We start from the raw sequence: 19,634 nt of genomic DNA, 5'->3' as shown, positions 1-19,634 counted from the left end.
TCTTTTTTCCATTTCCAGGAGTGTATATCAGTGATAACATTAGGTGTTGACATTTCTATCCACTGTGAAAGTGAGCAATAATCAAATTGAAAATAAGCAGGAAAAAGGGAAAAGTAATTAGGTGTAGCAGAAATGAGAATGGCAATAAATTTAAAATGTTAATTTCTGATCAATGTGTAATAGAAGTTAAGAGATTCTGCCAACTTCGACGCGAAATGACAAGTGAAAGGCGGAGCAAGGAGGTCATAAAAAGCCGACTAGGACAGACAAAGAGGGCTTTCATGGCTCAGAGAACCCTGTCGGCTTCAAACGTGGGCCTTAATTTGAGGAAGAATTTTCTGAGAAAGTACGTTTGGAGCACAGCGTTGTGTGGTAGTAAATAATGCACAATGGGGAAACCGGATAAGAAGACAAGCAGTGGAAGCGCTTGAGGTGCTGTATTCACAAGGACGCTAAAAATAATCTGCATTTACAAGACAAGAAATGAAAAGATTCTAAGGAGAATAGGCGGAAAATATGAACATGTGGAAAACACTGACAATAATAAGGGACAGGATGACATGACAAGTGTTAAGTCATCAGGTACACTACTGTCCATTAAAATTGCTACACCACGAAGATGACTTGCTACAGACGCGAAATTTAACTGACAGGAATAAGATGCTGTGATATGCAAATGATTAGCTTTTCAGAGCATTCACACAAGGTTGGCGCCGGCGGCGACAAATACAACGAGCTGACATGAGGTAAGTTTCCAACCGATTTCTCATACACAAACAGCAGTTGACCGGCGTTGTCTAGTGAAACGTTGTTGTGATGCCTCGTGGAAGGAGGAGAAATGCGTACCATCACGTTTCCGAATTTTATAAAGGTGGTATTGTAGCCTATCACGATAGCGGCTTATCGTATCGCGACACTGCTGCTCGCGTTGGTCGAGATCCAATGACAGTTAGCAGAATATGGAATCGGTGGGTTGAGGAGGGTATTACGGAACGCCGTGCTGGATCCCAACGGCCTGGTATCACTAGCAGTCGAGATGACAGGCATCTTATCACCATGGCTGTAACGGATCGCACAGTCACGTCTCGATCCCTGAGTCAACTGATAGGGATGTTTGCAAGACAACAATCATCTGGACGAACAGTTCGACGACGTTTGCAGCAGCATGGACTATCAGCTCGGAGACCGTGGCTGCGGTTACCCTCGACGCTGTATCACAGACAGGAGCGCCTGCGATGGTGTACTCAACGACGAACCTGAGTGCACGAATGGCGAAACGTCATTTTTTCGGATTAATCCAGGTTCTGTTTACAGCATCATGATGATCGCATCCGTGTTTAGTGACATCGCTGTGATCGCACATTGGAAGGGTGTATTCGTAGTCGCCATACTGGCGTATCACCCGGCGTGATGGTATGGGGTGCCATAGTTTACACGTCTCGGTCACCTCTTGTTCGCATTGACGGCACTTTGAACACTGGACGTTACATTTCAGATTTGTTACGACCCGTGGCTCTACCCTTCATTCGATCCCTGCGAAACCTTACATTTCAGCAGGATAATGCAAGACCGCATGTTGCAGGTCCTGTACGGGCCTTTCTGGATACAGAAAATGTTCGACTGCTGCCCTGGCCAGCACATTCTCCAGATCTCTCGCCATTTGAAAACGTTTGGTCGATGGTGGCGGAGCAACTGGCTGGTCACAATACGCCAGTCACTACTCTTGATGAACTGTGGTATCGTGTTGAAGCTGCATGGGCAGCTGTACTTGTACGTGCCATCCAAGCTCTGTTTGACACAATGCCTAGGCATATGAAGGGCGTTATTATGGCCAGAGGTGGTTGTTCTGGGTACAGATTTCTCAGTATCTATGCACTTAAATTGCGTGAAAATGTAATCACATGTCAGTTCTAGTTTAATATATTTGTCCAATAAATATCCGTTTATCATCTGCATTTCTTCTTGGTGTAGCAATTTTAATGGCCAGTAGTGTAATAGCATCTGTGGTGCTAGAGGGAAGTGTAGAGATTAAAAAGAGTAGGAGAGGACAGAGTGCGACGTTACCTGATGAGCAGTCCTGCTTAACAGTAGCTTCTCTAACCAGCATTCTATATGAGCAAGCCAACTGCGGCTTAACCAGGTGTTGTTCGCACCTTCAGTAATTGGGCTACGCCCGGCTGTGTCTGGAAAAAGAATAGCTCGATAATACCCTAAGATCGATGACTGCACGTCTTCTTTCATAAGCAGCAGCTAACGCACGGTAAATAGCAACCTGGAGCTGTTATCCTGCAGTCAGATAGTCTATGCATTGGCCAGAATTGAGAAATAACAAATTAATCAGACGTGTTAAATAAAAGAGTATTGAAGAATTAATAAAAGGGGTATTATTCTAAAGTCAGTAAATCATGTAGACGACACTGGATAATTATGTTGAATAATTTTCATTCAAGAAAGAAAATCTCAAATACACGGAATGTGGTCCATTTATAACAGAAACAGAAAGATATCTTTATGAAACGCAATAAAGTAGCGTCGAAGGACATTACGAGAGTGGTAGCATAATCCCCAATGTAATAGTCATTCAGGATGGAAGATTAAAGTTTTTTGTGTGTGTATGTCACATGTTGATGACTTCGCGACTCGCTGCGTATGCTTGTGTGAGTAGGGCGTTTAGTGCTGTCTGAACATTAATTATTTGGCTTTGGTTTTAGTGGAACAGGATTATTATTGGTTTCGGACACAGGTAACAGCCCATCCACCTCTGTAGGTGGTGGTTTCTTCTTCCTTCTTGGAATCTGGACTTATTCTTCGGCAGGTTGCCTTCATTTTTGCTAGTCTGTTGTCGCTAGGTTGTCGCCCGGTTTCATCTTTGCTGGTCCACGGGAGTGGACAGTGGTGTAATAGCCTGAGTGCCTACTGTAATATGTAATATATGAGGTTCATTTCTATCCAACATAAAAGGTTAAGAGCTAATGTAGGTGTGTAATTTATGTAGATGTGTAATTTGTCACAGTCCTAATGCCGCAGTCCTAATGTTGCAATCCTGTCTATTCTAATGTTTAAACTTAGGGGGACGTTTATATACCATTAATAGTGCTACAGTCTCGATGTTGTAATCCCTTCTATCGTAATGGGTTCAATCTAGGGGACTTTTTTATATCATACGCAATTTGACATGAGCCTATTTTAGCAGGTCTTCTATCAAGCTGCGTGGAACTCTATCCTTATGCCAGCGTTTAGGTATGCTTGTTCCTGCGTCGGTGAGATATCTATGTTTATCTAAAATGTTGTCTAATATATATGAACTTAAGTTACAATTTTTTTGATTACATCGTCTTAGAAGCCCTTTTCCGATGTTTCGCGGAAGTCTCTTGTTCGTGCCCAAGCTGGAGCTCCTAGTATCCAGCGTATTATTTTATTTTGAACAATTTGTAGCTAGTATCGCGTTGTTCTACTTGCTGCGCCCCAGGAACTGCAGTCGTAAGTCACTGTGGGCAGAACTGTCGATTTGTACAGAGTACTTTTTGTCTCTTGTTTGACGTTCTTGCTTCTGAAGATATGGAAGACAACTTTGGATAGGTTATGGGCTTTCACTTTATTTTCTCTGACGTGATGGCGGTAGAGCAGCTTGTTGTCCAGTATAATGCCAGAGTACTTGACTTCGTCCGTCCAGGGAGTTTACGGATGAAATGATGATGATTAGGACAACACAACACCCAGTCCCTGAGCGGAGAAAAACTTCGACCCAGCCGGGAATCGAACCCGGGCCCTTAGGCTTGACATTCTGTTGCGCTGACCACTTTCTTTTTTTTCGTTTTTTTTTATAAAGCAACGGGGACAGTTGGAAATGTGTGCCTCGACCGAGACTGAATCCGGGATCTCCTGCTTACATGGCAGACGCTCTATCCATCTTTTCTTGTGTAATCTCATTTTGTTCGTTTTCGTTCGTTTCATCTCCTCGGTGCGGACGTCGCAAGACTCCCGTTTCTGTTCGTTGTTGATCCATTACCTCAGTTTTTTTATTACAGAGGGCAGCTAACCCTCTAACCGAACACGCTAAGTTACCGTGCCGGCGATCACTCAGCTACTGGGGGCGGACTCCAGGGAGTTGAGTCAAAGTCCTTCTTCCAGGATAGCTCTTTTCCTAGTAAAGTTGACTGCAGATTAGCTGCTTTTAGCTGTAGTCTGTTCTGTCGGCACCATTTCTCCACTAGACAAAGCTGTCTTTTCAGTCTTCTGAAATTTATTTGGTGTCTTTTTCCATTTGTGAAAAAGGACGTGTCATCCGCAAACCGGGAAATTTTTACACCTGATTCTAACGGGATGTCGTTGGCGTAAATATTGAACAGGTTTGGGAGAGCACAGGTCGTTGTGGAATGCCTATGTTTATTGGGCTCGCAGATGAATATTTTCCGTCGACCTCCACCATGAAATGCCTGTTGGACAGGTAGCTATCATGTTATGTGTACATGGCGGTAATGGTTGTCTGGCTGAGATTAGGTGTGCATGTCATACCTTATCGGAGGCCTTTTCTCAATCGAGGAATTGACGGGTGTTGAATTTTCGAGGTTCATGTTTTGAGATACGTGTTCACTTAACCGGAGCACTTGAAGTTCGGTGGGAAGCTTGCGATGAAGGCCAAACTGTTCATCTCTAAGTTGTTGCCTTCATTCACTGCCTACTGTATTCGGTTGAGAACAACTCTCTCCAGGATTTTCTTCATGGTTTGGAGGAGACTCATGGGGCGATTGCTGACCAGGAGACTGGGGTCTTTCCCAGCTTTAGGAATAGTTATTATTTTGGCCTTCTTCCAGACTGCTGGAAAGTAGCTACGTTGCAAGCATCAGTTTATGAGTACCAATGATATCCTTGGAAGGATTTTGAGGTTCATATGTCTAATTTTCTCCAGGCCAGGTACTGTTCTACTGTTCTGATTACGTATTTATTTTCTGATTTCGGAGGGGGTGACAAGTTCTGGAGGTATGTCTGGCGTTTTAGGCGTCGTTGTCGTGCGGCGTTTTTGCTTGCCTTTTGCATGACACTTGTGAGTTCTAGTATTTCTTCATAGATCTTTACATTGGTGGCTAGGTCAGGGGGTGGTCGTGTTGAAGCAGTGATCTGTATAACTCTCACTTTATTTTTTTTGGGGGGGGGGGGGTGGCCGAGGTGGTGGCGCGATCTTTCGAAAGTGGATGAGCACTGGGGGGTGGTCTCAGGATAAGTTGTTACAAACTTCCATGGCCACATTTCCATTTAGGCCTTTTGTTAGGACGATTTTCAGGACGTATAGTCTGTGCTCAGGTGGGAGTAGTATGTGTCGAGTCGTCAGGTACTTGCATGATGAACTGTGTCTTCGAGCATCTGAAGCTACGTCTCGTGTTCGTCATTCCAGAGTTACAGAACAGGTGTTTTGCCATTCAGGTTTGCCAATATTGTTCGTAATTCGTCCTCTGAAGCCAACGGCCTTGCCGCAATGGTAACACCGGTTCCCGTCAGATCGCCTAAGTTAGGCGCTGTCGGGCCGGGCCAGCACTTGGATAGGTGCCAATCCGGTCTGCCGAGCGCTTTTGGCAAGCATGGTGCACTCAGCCCTTGTGAGGCAGACTGAGGTGCTACTTGTTTGAGAAGCAGCGGCTCTAGTTTAGGAAACTGACATACGGCCGAGAGAGCTGTGTGGTGACCATATGCCCCTCCATATCCGCATCCAGTGATGCCTGTGGGCTGAAGATGACATGGCGTCAGGTCGGTATCGCTGGCCCTTCGTGGCCTGTTCGGGAGGAGTTTATTTACGATCGTCCTCTAAAATTTGGCTATTTGTGCAAATACACTCCTGGAAATGGAAAAAAGAACACATTGACACCGGTGTGTCAGACCCACCATACTTGCTCCGGACACTGCGAGAGGGCTGTACAAGCAATGATCACACGCACGGCACAGCGGACACACCAGGAACCGCGGTGTTGGCCGTCGAATGGCGCTAGCTGCGCAGCATTTGTGCACCGCCGCCGTCAGTGTCAGCCAGTTTGCCGTGGCATACGGAGCTCCATCGCAGTCTTTAACACTGGTAGCATGCCGCGACAGCGTGGACGTGAACCGTATGTGCAGTTGACGGACTTTGAGCGAGGGCGTACAGTGGGCATACGGGAGGCCGGGTGGACGTACCGCCGAATTGCTCAACACGTGGGGCGTGAGGTCTCCACAGTACATCGATGTTGTCGCCAGTGGTCGGCGGAAGGTGCACGTGCCCGTCGACCTGGGACCGGACCACAGCGACGCACGGATGCACGCCAAGACCGTAGAATCCTACGCAGTGCCGTAGGGGACCGCATCGCCACTTCCCAGCAAATTAGGGACACTGTTGCTCCTGGGGTATCGGCGAGGACCATTCGCAACCGTCTCCATGAAGCTGGGCTACGGTCCCGCACACCGTTAGGCCGTCTTCCGCTCACGCCCCAACATCGTGCAGCCCGCCTCCAGTGGTGTCGCGACAGGCGTGAATGGAGGGACGAATGGAGACGTGTCGTCTTCAGCGATGAGAGTCGCTTCTGCCTTGGTGCCAATTTGGTCGTATGCGTGTTTGGCGCCGTGCAGGTGAGCGCCACAACCAGGACTGCATACGACCGAGGCACACAGGGCCAACACCCGGCATCATGGTGTGGGGAGCGATCTCCTACACTGGCCGTACACCACTGGTGATCGTCGAGGGGACACTGAATAGTGCACGGTACATCCAAACCGTCATCGAACCCATCGTTCTACCATTCCTAGACCGGCAAGGGAACTTGCTGTTCCAACAGGACAATGCACGTCCGCATGTATCCCGTGCCACCCAACGTGCTCTAGAATGTGTAAGTCAACTACCCTGGCCAGCAAGATCTCCGGATCTGTCCCCCATTGAGCATGTTTGGGACTGGATGAAGCGTCGTCTCACGCGGTCTGCACGTCCAGCACGAACGCTGGTCCAACTGAGGCGCCAGGTGGAAATGGCATGGCAAGCCGTTCCACAGGACTACATCCAGCATATCTACGATCGTCTCCATGGGAGAGTAGCAGCCTGCATTGCTGCAAAAGGTGGATATACACTGTACTAGTGCCGACATTGTGCATGCTCTGTTGCCTGTGTCTATGTGCCTGTGGTTCTGTCAGTGTGATCATGTGATGTATCTGACCCCAGGAATGTGTCAATAAAGTTTCCCCTTCCTGGGACAATGAATTCACGGTGTTCTTATTTCAATTTCCAGGAGTGTATATATGCCCTCTATCAATACCACCACATCGCTGGTATTTACTTTCGCAAGTGTTAGTTCAAGATGGTGGTTTCTGTTGTCTTGTGTTGTTTAAAACGATCGCGGTGCCACCGCCTCGTTGATTACGAGGGTCGGACCTGCAGGAGGTCATATTTCTGAGTCGTAATGTGTTGGACGGCAGCAGGTGTTCTTAATGTCTACGTTTCCACCCTATCGTTAAGTCCATTTTCGTTCCATATGCAAATGGTTACGGCTCGTTTTGGAGTTCTGTGGCCCGCCATTTTTAATTTAATGCGTTATAGCGGCTTCCAGCACTATTACTGTCGAGATAATTGTTGTGGTGTTTTGTCTCTCGAATAGTTGCAGGGTGTTTAAGATTTCGGCAGCAGCTGCGCCGAACTGTGGCGTATTTATAGTGGGACCTTCTCGATTCCTTTCCCGTGTCTGTAGTCCTGGTGGCTCGCACCTGTTGGTCACTGAACATTGCTGCAGGGGTGAGGTTACTTCAGCGGAGGCGAGGCCCACGAGACAAACAGGCCATGATGCGTACGTCATGAGGGTAGTCCTGAGGTACACTATGTGACCAAACGTATCTGGACACCCCCAAAAACAAACGTTTTCCATATTAGGTGCATTGTGCTGCTACCTACTGCCAGGTACTCCCTGTCAGCGACCTCAGCAGTCGTTAGACATCGTGAGAGAGCAGAATGGGGCGATCGGTGGAACTCAGGGACTTCGAAAGTGGTCAGGTGATTGGGCGTCACTTACGTCATGCGTCTGTATGCGAGATTTCCACATTCCTAAATGTCCCTAGGTCCATTGTTTCCGATGTGATAGTGAATTGGAAACGTAAAGGAACGCGTACAGCACAAAAGCGTACATGCCGATCACGTCTGTTCACTGACAGAGACCGCCAACAATTAAAGGGGGTCGTAATGTGTAATAGGCAGACATCTATCCAGACCATCACACAGGAATTCCAACTCCATCAGCATCCACTGCAAATACTATGAAAGTTAGGCGGGAGATGAGACTTGGATTTCATGGCTCAGCGTCTGCTCATAAGCCACACATACCGTCGGTAAATGTCAAACGACGCCTCTCTTGGTGTAAGGAGCGTAAACATTGGACGATTGAACAGTGGAAAAACATTCTGTGGCGTGACGAATCACGGTGCACAATGTGGCGATCCGATGGCAGGGTGCGCGTATGGCGAATGCCCGGTGAACGTCATCTGTCAGCGTGTGTATTACCAAAAGTAAATTCGGAGACGGTGGTGTTATGGTGTGGTAGTGTTTTCCATGGATGGGGCTTGCACACCTTGTCGTTGCGCGTGACACTATCATAGCACAGGCCTACATTGCTGTTTTAAGCACCTTCTTGCTTCTCAGTGTACAACAGCAATTCGGGATGGGGATTGCATCTTTCAACACGATCGAGCACCTGTTCATAATGGCCAATGGCCGCGCAGGGCGGGGTAGCCGCGCTGTCTTAGGCGACTCGTCGCGGTCCGCGCGGTTCCTCCTCCCCTCCCCTCCCCGCCGTCGGTGGCTCGAATCCTACCCGGGCATGGGTGTGTGTGTCGTCCTTAGCGTAAGTTAGATTACGTGGTGTGTGAGCTTAGGGACCGATGAATTCATCAATTGGGTCCCATTAGACCTTACCACAAATTTCCAAATTTGTTCACAGTGCGAGGCCTTTGGTGGAGTGGTTACAAGACAATAACATCCCTCCAATGGACTGACCTGCACAAAGACCTGACGGGAATCCTACAGAACACATTTGGGTTGTTTTGGAACACCGACTTCGTGTCACGCCTCACCGACACACATCGATACCTCTCCTCAGTGCAACGCTCTGTGAAGAATGGGTTGCCATTCCGCAAGAAACCTTCCAGCATCTGACTGAACGTATGCCTGCGAGAGTGGGAACTGTCATCGAGGCTAAGGGTGGACCAACACCATATTCAATTCCAGCATTACGGATGGAGGGTGCCACGAACTTGTAAGTTATTTTCTTCCAGATGTCCGGATACTTTTGATCACATAGCGTAGCTCGCATGCTCATTTCAGCAGACGAAATGCTTTTCTAATCGTGTTAACTCGTAGCTGGGATTTCACGTACTAACGAGCATTGCGTATTCTACTGTAATCTGCTTTTATAGAGTCCTACTGATTACTGGTACTGTAACAAAATACACAACTGTGCAGTAGCTGTAATTTATAATCTATGCTCTGCATAAATGGTATAACAGCTCTTTTATAGCATTTTGTCTCTATAGCTTAACATTTCTCATCCAGCCGATAAAATTTTATTGTGCCCAGTACAACCGTAACAAATTATTAGTAGCCATATGGACTTTCAGTCGTTGTAGGACTCCATAATAGCGAAATCAAGTAGAAGATGCAGGTCTCGTTTGTACGTAAACACCAATTACGAGTTAACAGGTGCAGAAGCGTAGTTCGTCTGCTGAGCTGACCGAGCGAGCAAGGCCTACCTTCGTGAGGAACGAGCCGAGGCCTGCCTTTCCCGCGGGCCTCGAGCGAACGTGTGTTCGTGCGTAGGCGCCTCCCTTGTTGATGCTGCGCTTATTATTATCTGTTGTTGCCTGGCTGAGAGTTGGAGGGCTGCTGTTCTCTCCTGTGGCCTTTGTGCTTCAGCTTATGGGTAGACCTTACGTGTAAGGCCATGTTTTGGCAGTGAGCTGGTATATAGATTTTAGCCTGTTTTGGTAATGTTCACATCCCTTGTAACTGGAGGGGTAGGCGCCTTCGTGATCACAATGCACAAAATGTTCTGTAGCTCAATATAGTTCAAAGTTCATCATGAAAATTTACAAATTAACATACGCAAAATGACGAAGAAGAACTCATACCCTATCTACTAATCATTTCCGAAATGCAAGCGGAAAGTTAAAGTTATGCACTGGAGCAAATTCAGACCTCTTGAGAGCTAGCGTCTCTTCAAAAGTTAAAACAATGCATGGGTCGTGCGACACCGAGAGTCTATAACCCACACGACCAAATAAACAACGATATTAGAATAACACAGGCACTGCTATATCGGATTTATCTGCCTATACCGAGCAAGCAACTTTCAAGTGCAGCATCTGACCTGTACGGGAATATACATAATAGATGTACGACTACGGGCCGCAGACGCGTGGTTGACCACATATAGTAGTTTGTATGTGGCACTGAGTCGTGTACGGATAGCCAAATGGTAAGACGACCGCTCCCAATAAGCGGGAAATCCGGGTTAGAGTCCCGGGCAGGCACAAATTTTCACTGTCGTCATTTCATTCTACAGGTTGTACTCATTCGCAACTGCGAATTTATTTAATGTATTTCATAACAACTGTAGTCGCTACAGTGCCTGTTGTATCCTAATCAGAATAACACAGGTACTGCATTGCAGTATCGTTAATACAGACTGGTCTTCCTTCCAGCAAATCTCAACCTAAAGTGTCCAGATGTGCCCCCTTGAGCGCACCATTCATAAGTGTCAGTTTCCAAATTATTCCAGCAGTCAGAATGAGATTTTCACTCTGCAGCGGAGTGTGCGCTGATATGAAACTTCCTGGCAGATTAAAACTGTGTGCCCGACCGAGACTCGAACTCGGGACCTTTGCCTTTCGCGGGCAAGTGCTCTACCAACTGAGCTACCGAAGCACGACTCACGCCCGGTACTCACAGCTTTACTTCTGCCAGAATCTCGTCTCCTACCTTCCAAACTTTACAGAAGCTCTCCTGCGAACCTTGCAGAACTAGCACTCCTGAAAGAAAGGATATAGCGGAGACATGGCTTAGCCACAGCCTGGGGGATGTTTCCAGAATGAGATTTTCACTCTGCAGCGGAGTGTGCGCTGATTCCAGCAGTGTACCGCCACTGCCTACTTCTCAACTGGCTGAAGATTCTTACGTTGTGCAGACAAGTTTTTGATTCAACCTGACCATTGTCTGCATTAAACCAACATATTAGAACCATATGTAAATAACATTAATCTTATAAAGATTCGGTTACACTCAGATCATTTACAGCAGATATTAGTAATAATTTGTTCACAAATGAACAAGACAACATTCTCGCACAAGGGCGCCTACGCTAAATGACAGCTGTATGTTGCTAACTATTGATTAAACGTTTACTCAAGTCTTCGTGACAGAATCGTCTTTTAGCACTGTATTCCACGGGCGTGTCAAATAACACGTGTGATTGACAAATTTTAAATATTGATCGTTATCATATTTAAATAAAGTTAATGGCGAAAATATTACTATATTCTTTAAACAACTACATAAGTATATCAAGCGATGAGGTATTCATGCTGCTTTAAGCTGCTGTGTTGTTATGGAGGATGCTGAGACAAACGTTTGCACAAGGAAAAAGACATGAAACGTAATAAATCAATAAATAAAACAAATACAGATAAGTGACTTTCAGGGATGATAGCTAATGTGAAACTCCTTTATTCAAGTGTGTGTGTTTGTACTTAAATTGCTGAATGACCGCGAAAATGAAATTTCTACGTTATTTGATTCTGAAACAGCTGAGTAAAACTGAACGTACTCAGCCTACTTTCTCTTTACTTTTTCTTATCACATCAACACTGACCCACAATATTCTAGCGCAACGCAATCTGACTGCTCAACAAAATTACAACCTGACAGAAAATAATTAATTCAAAAGAATGGCACTGACTAAAAAGAAATCTTAACAATAACCTATACATTTCATTGAGCACTTACCCCACAAAAATCTTCATTACGCGGATTACTGCAATACAACTACTAAAGCCACTAACTACTAATAGGCATGCGGTTAGCAAAGAGAAGATTGTGTTGCAAACCACATAATGTATTTTTTACCTTAATAATGTGACATCCAGTTCAAACACGAATATAAAGCGACATTGACATCCAGTACAAAGATATACAGGGTGTTACAAAAAGGTACGGCCAAACTTTCAGGAAACATTCCTCATACACAAATAAAGAAAAGATGTTATGTGGACATGTGTCCGGAAGCGCATAATTTCCATGTTAGAGCTCATTTTAGTTTCGTCAGTATGTTCTTCCACCTACGCTCAGTGGAGCACGTTATCATGATTTCATACGGGATACTCTACCTGTGCTGCTAGAACATGTGCCTTTACAAGTACGACACAACATGAGGTTCATGCACGATGGAGCTCCTGCACATTTCAGTCGAAATGTGCAGGAATTTCTCAACAACGGATTCGGTGACCGATGGATTGGTAGAGGCGGACCAATTCCATGGCCTCCACGCTCTCCTGACCTCAACCCTCTTGACTTTCACTTATGGGGGCATTTGAAAGCTCTTGTCTACGCAACCCCGGTACCAAATGTAGAGAATCTTCGTGCTCGTATTGTGGACGGCTGTGATACAAAACGCCATTCTCCAAGGCAGCATCAGCGCATCAGGGATTCCATGCGACGGAGGGTGGATGCATGTATCTTCGCTAACGGAGGACATTTCCTGTAACAAAGTGTTTGAAGTTACGCTGGTACGTTCTGTTGCTGTGTGTTTCCATTCCATGATTAATGTTATTTGAAGAGAAGTAATAAAATGAGCTCTAACATGGAAATTAAGCGTTTCCGGACACATGTCCTCATAACATATTTTCTTTCTTTGTGTGTGAGGAATGTTTCCTGAAAGTTTGGCCGTACCTTTTTGTAACACCCTGTATAATTATGAATAATTTACACTCTCCATATCGGATACTTCCAGATCGTTAGCCTACGCTAACACTTCAGACCTCCACCCTCCATCAATGCTAACTTCTCGCATCTAACATCCATCACTGCTGGCTGTTCACCTCCACCTGCCCAACAGTATTTCCAGCACTGCTGGCGATTAACTCCCTACAAGGAGTCCAACCAGCCACAGAGTCACTTACAAGGAAAGCGCAGTCAGAGATCCAGTGCAAAGCGCTAAACAGCGCTGCCTACACAGAAGCAGCCCACTTGCAAATGTAGAATTGTATCTTCTCAGATATAGTTTGCTCAGATCGCATGGACCGTTTAAAAGTTCTTAGTTCTTAGATTCGTTATCAAAATATTTAGTCACTGTAAAATAATAACTCATGCAAGATTTTATAAATATTGTTTTCATTGGTTTTTAGGGTTGGTCTATTGTTTAATTGTGTTTTATTATCGACATTCTAAGAATTGTTAGAAGCCATATTTCAAACTGTCTGAAAGTCTGCGTTTTTGATGCACCTTCAGCCCTCCACCTCTGCCAGTCCTACCATCCAGATTCTATCTGGTCATGGTTTTACCCGTTTCTGGCCCAGCACTCTTTACCCTTGTGCCTAGCTAGGAACGTATGGGTCGCCTTGCTTGGCCAGCTACAACCAGCCACGCTAACAAATTTTCTTTCCTCTTACCAGTTCTAGGTGGTAGAATTATTCCCCTTCGTCACAAGAAATTGGAATATATGCACCAAACAATTGAGGACGCAGGATGCTATTGCTTCTGTAAAATGAAGAGGCTGGAGCATGTGAGAAATTAGTGGTGGTCAGCATCAAACGAATCAGAAGACGGATGACTCAAAAAATGTTTTAAAAAATTCCTTGGGGAACCGACGGTTATTTGCCCAGCCCACCTCCAACAACTGGGGTAGGAAAGGAGAGAGTGATTAAATTGGTGTACTCACTATGATCCGCTAAAAATCATACATTGCGTTGCGAAGTAGTGATACAACAGTATGAAATTTTTTACTAATATCAGCGGAAAATTTTTCCAGTGTTTCCTATACTTCAACAGCGGGTGTGAAGCGTCTCAATTGTTGCAGGGTTTTTCTAGTCTTTTCCAATAATAATTAAACTATTATGTCATAGGTTCTACCCAGTACTTGTATGTGTATCATATGGTAAAAGCCCAGTGTCCAGCTTCCCATTCGCCCTACTGTTACCTGCTCCTGTACCAGTGCATCATACGATATGTGGAAATGGTATAACACAGTACTCTGGAAAAATACTGATTTATTAAATCTCTTAAAACAGGTAAAAAGTTCTCTGTCGAAGTGATGGCTCAAATGGCTCTGAGCACTATGCGACTTAACATCTGAGGTCATCAGTCCCTTAGAACTGAGAACTACTTAAACCTAACTAACCTAAGGACATCACATACATCCATGCCCGAGGCAGGATTAGAACCTGCGACCGTAGCAGTGGCGCGGTTCCGGACTGAAGCGCCTAGAACCGCTCGGCCACCGCGGCCGGCCGGTCCAAGTGAACAGTCAATTCTGTTGTACCGTAGAAAATAGCACACTGCCAACAGGCGATTTAACACTGATCTTTACGTGGCAATCTTTTGATTTCAATAGCAACATAACGGATATTCCACTAGTAAGGGCCACAGAAAAATCGTTATAAAAAAGATAATTAAAGGAAGGAATGGAACCAAGTTTGTACAATACATACCCTTATGGTTGAGAGATGAAGGTACATTATAAGAGGTGCTGGAAGACACTTGCCGCACCTGTATACACACCTCAACACGATGCTACATTATCGTGGATGTTGCTGCCAGTGTATTGGGCGTGGCAGCCTAGGATTCATGGTGAATGTTCACACGCAACTCGTCGATGGTTCGAGATTTGATCTTGTACACATTACCTTTAAGATAAAAAGCTCAGGGAAGATGGGATTGTGAAATACAGCCAGATGACCTTGGGGACCATACATCATTGTAAATCACTGCAGTTGATGATTTTACCACGGCCATACTCATTTTATCAGTGTGGCACATTGCCCAATCCTTCTGGTAAAAGCTAAATGTCAGTTCCCCGTCATCCAGCTGGTTTACTGATTCACGAAGAAAGCCTGGTACACTTCGCTGCTGACAGTAGTCGCGAAAAAAGAAACAGAAGGAAAAACATTAGACCGATGACGAACTGCAGCAGTACTACACAGAAGCACCCACCTTCTGTGAATGAAGGGGTCCCTCGTGGGAAAATAATGGTTGTCACTAGTCCATAAGCGCGTAGTGTGTCTTTTGTGAATTCGCGTATCCTGACAAGCAGAATCACGCTTCGTAACTATACCTCATGTACTGGCTTTCAGCGAAAATTTGCTGAGCGAATGACAGAATGTTAGGGGCTTCGCATGGTAAGTTCGTATCAGGTCAAATGGAACTGTAAATTTGTAGCCATACAGACCAGTAGAATTAGTGGCCGACGCCTTCAATTGTGTTCTCTCCTTATTCACACTTTCTTCCTATGGCTGCGGGTACCCTACACCTTTCGCATATCACAATGTCCCCCCTCCAGCTTCTTCACCAAACCTTAAATGCATTGTTTAGATTGTTTACGTCGGCCACCGAAACGTCGCTGACAAGCCTTAATGGGCCCACTTACCAATAAAAACAGACACTGACTAGTCCGAACACTAAAACTGTTTCGTAAGAAACATGTGCTCTCGAGCACTCCAGCATACTATCGATGAATCTCCAGAATCAAACAACAACGTAGGAAGCAATTCGCACAGTGCACTACAGACAGTAAACCATGTTACACCGAAACACAAATCCACACACAGCTCACTGTTGCCACATTTGACAGATGTTGCCATGTCGACGAGTATTGTAAGAACATCCACCGTGAAGACTTGTCACGTACAAATTGACAATTATTTTTCATTCGTTATTACGGAAAATCGTGCCTTCCGAATTCACTGAAACACCGTCTTTAAATACTGTATTTTAAAATTACTTGTTTAGCCACTCGTAGAATAATTAATCATTTTGTAGCTGTACAGAACGTTACTCACCCTAGACACTTTGTTAAGGCCTACAAGTAAGTATTACAGAGAACACTACCAGTCACCATTCTTTGTTGTTCTCCATAGATTATTTTCTTTCTGCAGTAATTTCGAAATGTACCATCACTGTCAACAAGATATGCCAATATAACAAATTTTGCACCAATGTACATAGATGTTACTGAAATAATTTTTAATCTCAACGTGTAATGTAGACTGCCTGAAGATAAAGGAAAAGTATTTAACAGGATTATTAGGGAAGAAAAGACAAATATTGAAGAGAAATTTTAATACCAAAGCTGCTGTTCATTTAATGGTTAACTTGTTTCTGGCTTTCTTCATTTTCACAAACAATATACTGGTATTTCGGATATGGTTAGTGTGGACAGTTCTATTTGTGTGATCAGTCATCAGATCCAAGTGTCAATATGTTGCATACACATGCGAGAATTTATTCTTACTGGGTTACACTGTGCGTATCATAGGTGCAGATACGTGAATTGTGAAAATGGACAGAGCTGAAAACTAGTCATCAAGTACATTAAAGGCAACTTTGTTGTTAAAATGTCTTTTCTCAAACATTTGAAAACTGCAAGATGCGATGTACGGTACTGAAGACGATTGTTAGAGCGTTACATCCGTCTGCTGATCTATTTTGAACACGAAAATTTAAATAGTTACTCACTCTTTTCATAGTGGGACGACTAAATTGTTTCTCACATTTTAGAGTCGAGAACACACCAACAGATAAAGTGTACATTCTCTAACACGATGTCATACCTAGAAGCTTGCACCAGAAGTAATTTTTTGTATAAATATTAACAGTCAGGTAACAACCAACATGGCAATAAATTATTTAATAACAACAGCTCGGTTTATAGTGGATTACGTTCAGTAGAAAATGATCAATATAAATGTAGTCTTCCTCGATAATCTATGAAGGTTGCTGTGGTGGGGCAGCTAGGATACCTCAAATATACAGATAGTCATACCGTAGCTGTAACCACTTAATACAGGTGTCTGCTGAGAGGACAGAGCACCATGTGGTTCCTCAGAAAAGGGCAGCACCTTTCTCAGTATCTGAGACAGACTTGGCTTCTAGCCAGCATGGCCTTGTTATGCCACTGCGAACGCCTGAAACGAGGGGAACCTAGAACAGTTATATTTCGCGAGGACATACACGTCTGCTACATTGTGTAATGGCGATGACGTACTTTTGGGTTCAATGTTCTTGATCTGAAACAGCCCCTCACTCAATCTCTGGATGGGTACTGTCCACAAAGCGTGGAAGAGAACATGACAAGAGAAGTTGATAAGGTGGATATTGTGGAATTTGTTTGAGTACGATGTTAGAATGAAAAGCGTTTCTGATCATGTGAGTAGAGGTTTATCAGTAGGAAAGCAATCTGGAGTAATGTAGGAGTAGGCTTAATGGTGAACGAGAAAATATAAATGTGAATGTATTACTTAGCGAATGGAATGAGGCGCGCTCCAGAGTTTCTAGCCTCCCTCTTACCAACAGCATCTCCCTCACGCTGACATCAGTATACTCTCAAGCATGTTAGAGGTCTGCCATCCTAGAGATCTCAGCTACAGCACCCTAGTGAGTTGCTTAAGTTTCCGATGAACGAGTACTGTTGTAAATGCCAATCTTTGTACGTTGAAAGAAAGGTAACGTACATGGTGGATCAGGTGATGATTTTATAGTTAATTACAGTTGTAAATCATGAAACAATTCCGTGGCAATGAAGTGTGTCAAAGTTAAGTAAATTTTGTACTCATTTATGTGGTAAAGTCAATTATTATTTCACCTGTTGTAGTTAAAAATGAAGCATCTCCCAGAGCACTCAAAGAACCACAGTTGTAGCTGGACGATTGTAATTCCGTCTGACCACAACGTAATGCAAGTGGGTTGCCCTGTGAAGACGGCTGTTCTTATGGAAGAAGGTGGTAGAGTGAACTTGCAAAGAATGCTCATCATGAAGATGTAGAATAATGGGCAACAGTCGATCATCAAGAGAGTAGAATAAAACATGACGTTTCATTAAACTTCCTGGCAGGTGAAAACTGTGTGCCGGACCGAGACTCGAACTCGGGACCTTTACCTTTCGTGGGCAAGTGCTCTACCAACTGAGCTACCCAAGCACGACTCACGCCCCGTCCTCACAGCTTTACTTCTGCCAGTACCTGTGTGGACGGGGCGTGAGTCGTGCTTGGGTAGCTCAGTTGGTAGAGCACTTGCCCACGAAAGGTAAAGGTCCCGAGTTCGAGTCTCGGTCCGGCACACAGTTTTAATCTGCAGGAAGTTTCACATCAGCGCACACTCCGCTGCAGAGTGAAAATCTCATTCTGATGACGTTTAATGTTCGTATTAACCATTAAGGGGAGACCCGGGACAAAAAATGGGAAAACATTGATTTTTATTTTTTTGTTTCATTAAAATCTACGGATACTCCTGAACTTTCTGATATATTATTTATTTGGTGGAAATATCATCTTGTTGGTGTTATCGTCCTTTACTGTACATCTACATTGTCAGTTTTCCTCCTCGCGACTTACAATGACTCATTTGAACGGTCATGTTTCCGAAACTATTTACTACAGAAATCTGTGGTTTTGTTGTTTTGTAGTTGACAGTCTGCTCTACACAGTGTATTGTTTCCGTAGCTCTTCGTTTGAATGGCGCGAAGTGTTTCGTGAATAACTTTCTGTTTAATGGGTTTTAGTTCGCGCAGCAAGCAGACATTGACAGCATTTTGCAGAAGAAAAATGTCAAAACCACGCGGAATATTCAAGAAGCGAAGAAACGAAGGTAACAGGTTTTACAGAAAATGCGTAGCTGATGAAGCTTGTTTGAGTATATCACAAGGAACTACAAGCGACAGCAGTGACAAGAAAAGTGCAGTGCCTACACCCTCTCTCCCCATTGCATCAAAAAGGAAAGTTGACTTTAGAGTCTATGAAGAGCTCAGTGCATAAAAAGACATGGATAAGAATATAATTGTGGAGTTCGGTATTTTGGCTCGTGTTCTAAGTGAAGCAGTGAGTTGTTCACTTTGTGGTGGTGCTGTAACACTGTCTGAAGACGAATAAGATGGGAAAGGAATTGTTTGTCATTTACGTATTTCCTGTCAAAACTACGAATTTTCTAAATCGTTTTGCACGTCAACCAAGTGCAAAAACAACTTGTATACTAATAACGTAAGATTAGTATATGGACTGAGGTGCATTGGGAAGGGTCGGGCAGCTGGGAAAATGTTGCACAGCATCATGAATTTGCCACGTCCTCCTACAGAGTATGAACACTACACAAATGTCATTGATGATTGTTTAAAGGAAGTGGCTACAGATTCTATGATATCTGCAACAAAAGAAGCAGTGGAATCAAATGATGGTTGCACTGATATCAGTATTGCCCTTGATGGTTCCTGGCAGGACGAGAACACAAATCTGAGAATGGAGTTGCAACGGCAACAAGTGTTGACACAGAAAAAGTCCTGGATCTTGAGATTTTGACAAAATATTGTCAAGGATGCACATGTGCTGGCGTGGATAGAGAGACAGTAGAAGCCCATAAGCCAAACTGTGGAAAAAATTATGAG

Source organism: Schistocerca cancellata, chromosome 7, assembly GCF_023864275.1.
Source record: "Schistocerca cancellata isolate TAMUIC-IGC-003103 chromosome 7, iqSchCanc2.1, whole genome shotgun sequence".
NCBI lineage: Eukaryota > Metazoa > Arthropoda > Insecta > Orthoptera > Acrididae > Schistocerca > Schistocerca cancellata.
The sequence above is the reverse complement of the archived record's forward strand: the minus strand, read 5'-3'. Positions refer to the sequence as shown.